Raw genomic sequence first — 7,763 nt, 5'->3', positions numbered from 1 at the left:
ACTTGCCACCGGTTGCGCTTAGGAACTCATCCCTGCAACTAGACGTTTCGTTTGATGTAGGTTTAAAGGATATTGTCCAGAGACCTCTTCTCACTTCAAATAATCCTTTTATTTCATTGTAGTACTGGTTGACATCGGGTGTTGTTTTTAAAACTCCAAGCAGTCCTTCAAAATTTATGTTGTCATCCGTCTCGATCATCAGAGATCGCGGTCTGTTATTACTTGGTGTGGTCATTACTGGGGGTATAGCGGCGACTTTTGCGTAGGCCATAATATCCAAAGGTATTTAGACTATCTTGTAATTCCAACTATAACTTGTTCCTAAGGCTTGATCTTAGCCGAAGAGCCGAAGATCGATACTCAGGTCTAGCTAGCATACGACCTACTACTGATACTACACTTGATCTTAGCCAAAAGGCCGAGAAGCGATAAGAAATACTCGAGATTACGCAAAGTTGAGATTGGATAAAGTTGCCCATTTCTGAGCTACCAATTATGGCAATCACGATTTGAGATTCCAGGCATATAAGCCTGCATTAACTGTCAACCTGTCTTCGACGTATTCTTCAATAATATCATTGGCATGCTTGATCTGTATAAAGCCTGGCAGGTATTCGGAAACAAGGAGGGTTGAATATGACGATCAGGACGTGCGTAAAATTGAGTCGATAGCGTAAGGGTCAGGGGAGGTCAGCGTGATGTGGCTAGCGTCGAGGGAAGGAAGACAGGTTATAGTGTCTAGGATAGGAAGGCAAGGGAGTTAGAACAGTGGGTCGAAGACAGGAGGACTGAGGGAGATAGGTATGCGGTCGGGGATAGGGAAACGGGAGGGAGATAGGGTGGTGGTTTGAGGATAGGAAACCGGGAGGGAGGTTGAGAGGGTGCAGGGCAGTGGGTCAGGCTTTTAACTTTTTTTTTGTATGCTAGCTAAAATATGAAAAATGTCTTCCTCTGTCAGGTCAGTGGGTCGAGGGTGTAAAAAATAGTCGATATCGCAAATCTCAAGATACGTCAAAATGAATGTCTTTACAATCGTAAGGTCAGTTTATACTTTATAATGCTCAAATTGTTTGGTGCACGTGCACGTGTTCGCTGTCCTCGTTCCTCAGTACTTAGGATTTACATATTTATCCCAGATGAGAGGAAAGCCAATAGTCTTAACCAAATGGCGAACCGTTTTCCATGTCGGGTATTGGATCAGTTTGTTATTTATTTTCAGGAGCATAATTTCTGGTTCCTTTTATCTTGCCCCTTAGGGCATATGCAACCTATATTTAATGATAGAGCGCCCAATGTATGTATTTATACCGCCTATGTTGGAATGTGAATTCCAGGAAATCTTGGTCTGAGTGATTCAAGAGTCCTGCTGCACACTAACACAAATGTATTTCTGTAGACTCTTGAATCACTTATGATAGTTACCTAGGTCCTAGAACCTTGCTACAGTATCCTTGCAATATATGCATATAGATCCAAAGGCACGAAGGCATAGAAGAAGGATAAGTTTTTAGCTGGTTTAGCTGGAAATTTTGTCTTTCCTATGATTTAGTTCGCTCGAGGTACGGGCCATATTTGGTTAAGTATGAGCTGAGCTAGATCTCGTCGATATCTCCCACCTTTGTCAATGAAGAAATGATCTATATATGGAAGTATATTTATCTCTGGTACTCCCGAAGTATGTGAACCAACATGGCGGATACCGGAACGTAGTCTGTGCACCAGGTTAGAGTTAAACCATAATTTCAGGTGCAAATACTACGAGAGTCAATTGGCTAGTCCCCGAACTCGTTATGTAAATAGGATGAGGAAAATTGGAATAAAATTATGGCCTAACCCTGACCTGGTACACACATTCCGGGAGTACCTCGGTAAATGCCTATTTTCAATTTTTTTCCAGTTACTTCATTGATATAAACGTGAACGTACAAGCTTCAATTCCATTGCTCCAACGGTTTTCGTTCGGAAATAACATAGGATATTTAATCATGAAATGGTATTTTTTTTTATTCTTTATCCGATTAAACGCTTCAAACAAAAGTGCTATGTTCAGTAGTATTGAATCTGACCGCTCTGTCTTTTTAATGAAATAGCTGAATTTTCGGGAGTTGTTCGAACGTGAAATTTTTGTTTATCAAATCAAAATAATTTCTACGGTTTCCCGCTTTTGTCAATAACTAAACGACAGTGTAAAGAAGTACATTCTAAGGCCTACTCAGCGATTAGGCCTATACAAAGGTAAAACCTGTTCATTCTTTCCTCTTCAATGGAAAGAATTAGGTACTCTCGTAGTATTTAAACCAGGTTCGGGTTCGGACATAATTCTAATCCGATTTTCTTTATTCTAGTTCTATTACGAGTTCAGGGACTGTTACTGTTTCAGTCCCTTCACACAACTTGATGTAAAGTAGGCGAACAAAATTAGTTCCCTCTATATTGGTACACACACATCTGGAGCGCCAAGAAATGAATTCAAGGGGATAGTTAAGTGCGTAATTTCGACGCTGGAATTAGGCTCGTCTGATTTAAAGTCAACGTTGATGATGGATTGGGCATATTATGAACATGATCGGCTTGGCATAACGACGTCGGACCTATTATGACTCGTTTTAACTACGGCCACGTGACGGACGCGTGTACCATACATATTTGGTTATGTATGTACTACGCTATATTTTCGGCTTTCTCACCATCGTCAGCGAAAGCGCGACCTATGTATTTCTACGACCTTACGCGTGGTGAAGCATATACCCCGTTTCAATACGCCTCTCTTCAATGAAAGAATTGAATTTAAGGGGTTTGGATTAAGCAAATCCCTCCAGATTCAGATATTCATTTTCGTCAAACCAATATACGATATAAAATAAATATAAAAGGAACAAATTACAAAAACGGAAATCGACTTGTTGCAGTCAACGATACATTGCCAAAGATCTAGCTCGCGTTAGCTACGGCCAATGATGATATATATATAGCATCTATCTGCTTGCTTGGCATGAAATATAGCCTGAATTTTCGCTCTTTTAAACTACGGGCCATGTAAGGGCCCCATATCCCATACACAAGCATCTATCAAACATGCTTGGCCTGACATAGAGCCTGAATTTTCAATCATTTTACCTAAGGTGACCGACCATACGTCTTCCACGTATTTGGTTGAGTCGATAACACGCTATAAATCGTTTTCTATATCATGAATCGTCTGTGAAAGAGCGACATATGTACGTATTTTTACAGCCCGCGGATAACGAAGAATATACGCTTCAGTCCAATAAAAGAACAAAATAATTGAACAAAACATTTTCGAGTCAGCTACGGCCAATGATGAAATATATCAAGCATCTATCTAACTGTTCAGCCTGATACAGTCTGATTTTTCACTATTGTTGCCTCTCATCCTTTCTATAGTACAATTTTATATTCAGCAAGGGTTCTGGCTAGGTTCCTGTCTTATATTGACGGCTACGGGCCATGTCAGGTGATAGATGCTTGCGGACGAATATCCATTGCTGTCATAAAAAATCAATCAAAATTTAATTTTGCGCTCCGAAGGTTATGTGTCAGATTTATTTAAAGCATGTGGCCCGCCGCTTCATTATCTGTAGCCCGCGTCGCATTCAGATAATAATAATAAAATCGCATTACGTGTTCTTTCGTCCTAAAATCAACCAGAAAAATTATTTAACATATTTTTACATCACTAACATCACAGAATTCACTAGAGTTAGGGCTAGCTGAGGAAACTAGCAAAGTTGAATGATGTTCTTGGCAGTCTAATTATGTCTATATGTCAGAAAATTTAGTAATTACCTTTCTGTACCTCACATTTGGTAATCTATTAATCTGAAATTATTTTGTAAACATGAGTTTGGGAAGAAAGTTGGCAAATTTAAACAGATTTTTAACTGGACGTAAGAGGGAAAATAGGAAAATACCACACGGCTTGCTTCATATACCGGCAAGTTGTGTCGGTGACAACAGAATTGAATTTTAAAAGGTTTTTTAAAATCTTGTGAGCAATGAGCATTTCCCAAAGTTAAGATTTTCAACGTAAATTTATGTTCATAAAAATTATAGTCGTAATTTAAGTAGACACAAGTGGGCCGGACGAAACACTCCGGTGGCCCGCGGGCCGTAATTGACCCACCCATGTATCAATCACACGCGAACAATATTTTTGTAAGGAATCTTTCAAGGAAAGGTGTTAATACCCCCTGAAATGTCCAATGACCTGACAATTCCCACTTTTATTTACCCCTGCTATAAAAGGTTGCTAATAATCATTTCTAGTAGTAACAAATGGGAATCGGGGTAAAATTGACGCGATAATTCCTACACAATCTAGATTTCTCTCAAAAATGTTGTTTGAAACAATATGGCGGCACCTGCTTGTTTGGTCAAAAAGCCAAAACTCACGAGTGTGTGATTATTGCCTGATTCAACAGTGAGTAACCGACATAAAAATATTTTAACTTCATTTCAATCAAAAAATTCAAACGATCACTGCTCGATTTACGTCAATGGACCATTAGCTTCCGGGAAACGATCGTTGAAAACGTTGAACTAGCATAACCCTGTCATCAGATTTTTCACATTCTAACCATTGCGAATGAATTAGCAATGCGAAAAATAACAAGCAATCTATCTCGCTTTCGTCTGTTGTTATCGAATTTAATCTCCGCGCTAATTTGTTCATCTCTGTATACTTTACAGCAAAAGTTCTCAGTCTTCATTCTCTAATTTAACTCTTTGCGAATTTAAAATAAAATGTTCCCTCACTATGCAAAGGGCGACAGACGAGAAAGTCTTTAGAAAAATGAATTTCCACTTAGCATTGTGCAGATGTATAAAATTGATTGCGTTTCGTTTATACAACTACGATTATCCCCTACAATGCTAATTCCGCTTTTATAGCGCGTAGTGAAAGCATTGCTTAACATATTGGGTTCAAATTTCATACCCACCTCGTAACCCAGGGTGTGATAAATTGGGGGTAGCAATGCCGAGCAGAAAAAATGTCGGTATTTCCGAATAATATAGTTCTTCAGATGCCGTTAGGTATCAGTGGTAGCTCATACAAAGCCTTGTTCATATTAAATGGCGTGAATGAGTGACCCAGTGGCGGTGCGTCAATAGGGCCAACCGGGGCAATGCCCCGGTTGTTTTTTCGGTATAATATAAAATATTCGAAAAATACCTCAATATCGGTTGTACAGACTGTCTACACTAGCCATATTCTCCCGACATGGTTCATTTTTCGCTCGCAAAGCCTTCGCCGAACGTCGACGGGGCGACGCCGATTTTGCCCCGGTTGCTCATTGTATATCGTATTCTTTCTTTTATCTTCTACTCGCCGCGTTTGTCTCGTTTGTTTTCTGTTTCTTTTACTAAATCATCGGGGCTAGCCCCGAAATTATGACGACACAATGCCGACGTTTCTTACAACAACGTGTTGACATATTCACGCATTCCTTCTCGTTCGTTGGTTGCTTGAAGAGTTGATAGTTTCCTCGCCCTTGTTTTTGTCGCTTGTTTCGCTATTTGAATCAGTTAGAGACCTTTAGTCCATTTGCTTTCGATTTTCCACATTCCTTTTGAGCTCCTCACTTCTTTCCGGCTTCGCATTTCTTAGCCTTAGACCTCATAATGAATAAGGTTGATGCACTACTTGACACTCCGTTTTCGCAGCTGCCGCTGGAACAAAAATTAGAGGTACAACGTCTTGGGCCTTATCAACCAAAAAATTGTTCACTGGAACAATCCCATGACGGAGGAAAGCGTCGGCGTACATTCTGCGCAGAAACTTGGTATAAAAAACACGAATGGTTGTGTTACAGCGAGGACAAAAATGCACTTTTTGTTTTTATTGCCTACTTTTTGCTACCGCCCGTGACTCACGTTGGTGTAAATTTGGTTTTAGAGATCTTAAACATCTTTCCGAGCGTGCCAGGGATCATCAATCTTCTATGGAGCATCTGGACAATGCAGTAAAATACCGAACATTCGGAAATGTTAATATTGGAGCACAGTTGGATGAAGTACGCGCGGTTTCTATTCGTCGGCACAACCAAAACGTTGAGAAAAACCGCCATGTTCTCGGTCGATTGATAGATGTTTTGAAGTTCATTGGTTGTCACGAGCTGTCCCTCCGTGGGCACGATGAACGGGCTGGCTCTTCTAATAGAGGGGTATTTTTGGATATGGTGGAATACACCGCATCCCTAGATACAGTATTGAGAGATGATCTTGATGCCGCAACTGTTTCGAAATGGACATCTAAGGATATCGAAAATGATTTGCTCGACTCAATGTATAAAACTTATTTACAAAATTTGGCTCTGGAAATTGAGAATTGCCAGTTTCTTTCGATTCAGTCTGACGAGACAACTGACATCACGTGCGTTTCCCAACTGGCTGTGATTTTTCGGTTTGTGAAAGATGGTAAACCTACCGAGAGATTTCACAGCTTTGTACCAATTGTTGATCGTACGGCTTGCGGGATATCGGCTGTACTGAAAGAAGTGTTACAGCCTTACAACGCGAAGTCAAAATTGATAGCTCAAACTTATGACGGCGCGGCAGTCATGAGTGGGTCGAAACATGGTGTTCAAGTTTATATAAAAAAAGATTTTCCTCATGCGCATTTTTTACATTGTTATGCGCACCAATTTTATCCTCGTTATTAAAAATATGTGTCTTGATACCCCTCTGACCTCCTTCGCCAGATATGTAGCCGCCGTCTCCCAGCTTGTGCACCAACACGTTGGAACTTCCAATCACGCGTGGTGCAGGGCGTGTCCGAAATTAGGTCTGAGCTCATTGAGTGTTTCAATTGCATTCAGAGCTATCCGGTTTGGGACGAACGCTCTGTGAGGGAGGCGGCAGGTCTAAAGCGTCTGCTAGAAGATGGTGAGTTTTCATTTTTTCTCGCTTTTTTCTCCACAATATTCTATCACGTGGATGTATTATACGGCGCATTGCAGTCAAGGCTAACGGATGGAGCGTCTGTGCAGTCGTGTATTTCAGACTTCTGCGATGCTGTATCTCGTATCCGGGAAACAATAAAATACGACGACACATGGAGTGCTTCTTTACGCCGCGGGCAAACAACGCAGTCTTTGATTTTGTCTGCAAAGGAATGCTGTGACATTCTGGTGAATCAAATAGGCGATCGTCTGCGCACTGAACACCTTGCTGTGTTCTCTTTGATGAACCCCAAAAAATTTTCATAATTTGCACGTCAATTTCCCATCCATTTGTTGGCTACTGTCTCCAAATTTTACCCCATTATAAACGTGGGTAAATTGGAAAATGAATTGAGATGTATATACACCAATCAAACTTTTTTGAACATCACATCAACTTGCGCGCTCTATGGGTTCCTCATAGATAACACTCTAGTAACTACCTTTGCGGCGTCTGCAAAACGACGCCTATTTCTTCCGCCGACGCAGAGCGAACATTCAGCACGCTGAAGCGTATTAAAACGTATCTCAGAAACACAATGAAGCAAGATAGATTAAATTCCTTGGCTGTTTTATCCATTCACAGAGACGTTATTTCTGAGATGCATGACTTTAATCAGCGCGTTATTGAGCATTTTGCTTCCAAGAAATCGCGGCGTGTTGCATATATGTTCAAGCAGTAGAAGTCTAGCAGCATATATATCTATGAGTGATCGACGCATGTCCTTATCTTTGCATTAACTTTCCTTTCTTCATAGTAACGTTTTAAACCTTATTTTAGGTTTTGTCTGCTTTCCCGAA

The 7,763-nt window shown here is 40.6% G+C and overlaps 1 pseudogene; it reads right to left on the bottom strand.

The window, feature by feature from the left end:
* Positions 1 to 322: 322 nt before the first annotated feature.
* LOC144430856 (U2 spliceosomal RNA) lies at positions 323 to 430 on the bottom strand (annotated as a pseudogene).
* Between the last annotated feature and the right edge of the window lie 7,333 nt (positions 431 to 7,763).

This window comes from Styela clava, chromosome 12, assembly GCF_964204865.1.
Source record: "Styela clava chromosome 12, kaStyClav1.hap1.2, whole genome shotgun sequence".
NCBI lineage: Eukaryota > Metazoa > Chordata > Ascidiacea > Stolidobranchia > Styelidae > Styela > Styela clava.
The sequence above is the reverse complement of the archived record's forward strand: the minus strand, read 5'-3'. Positions and strand labels throughout refer to the sequence as shown.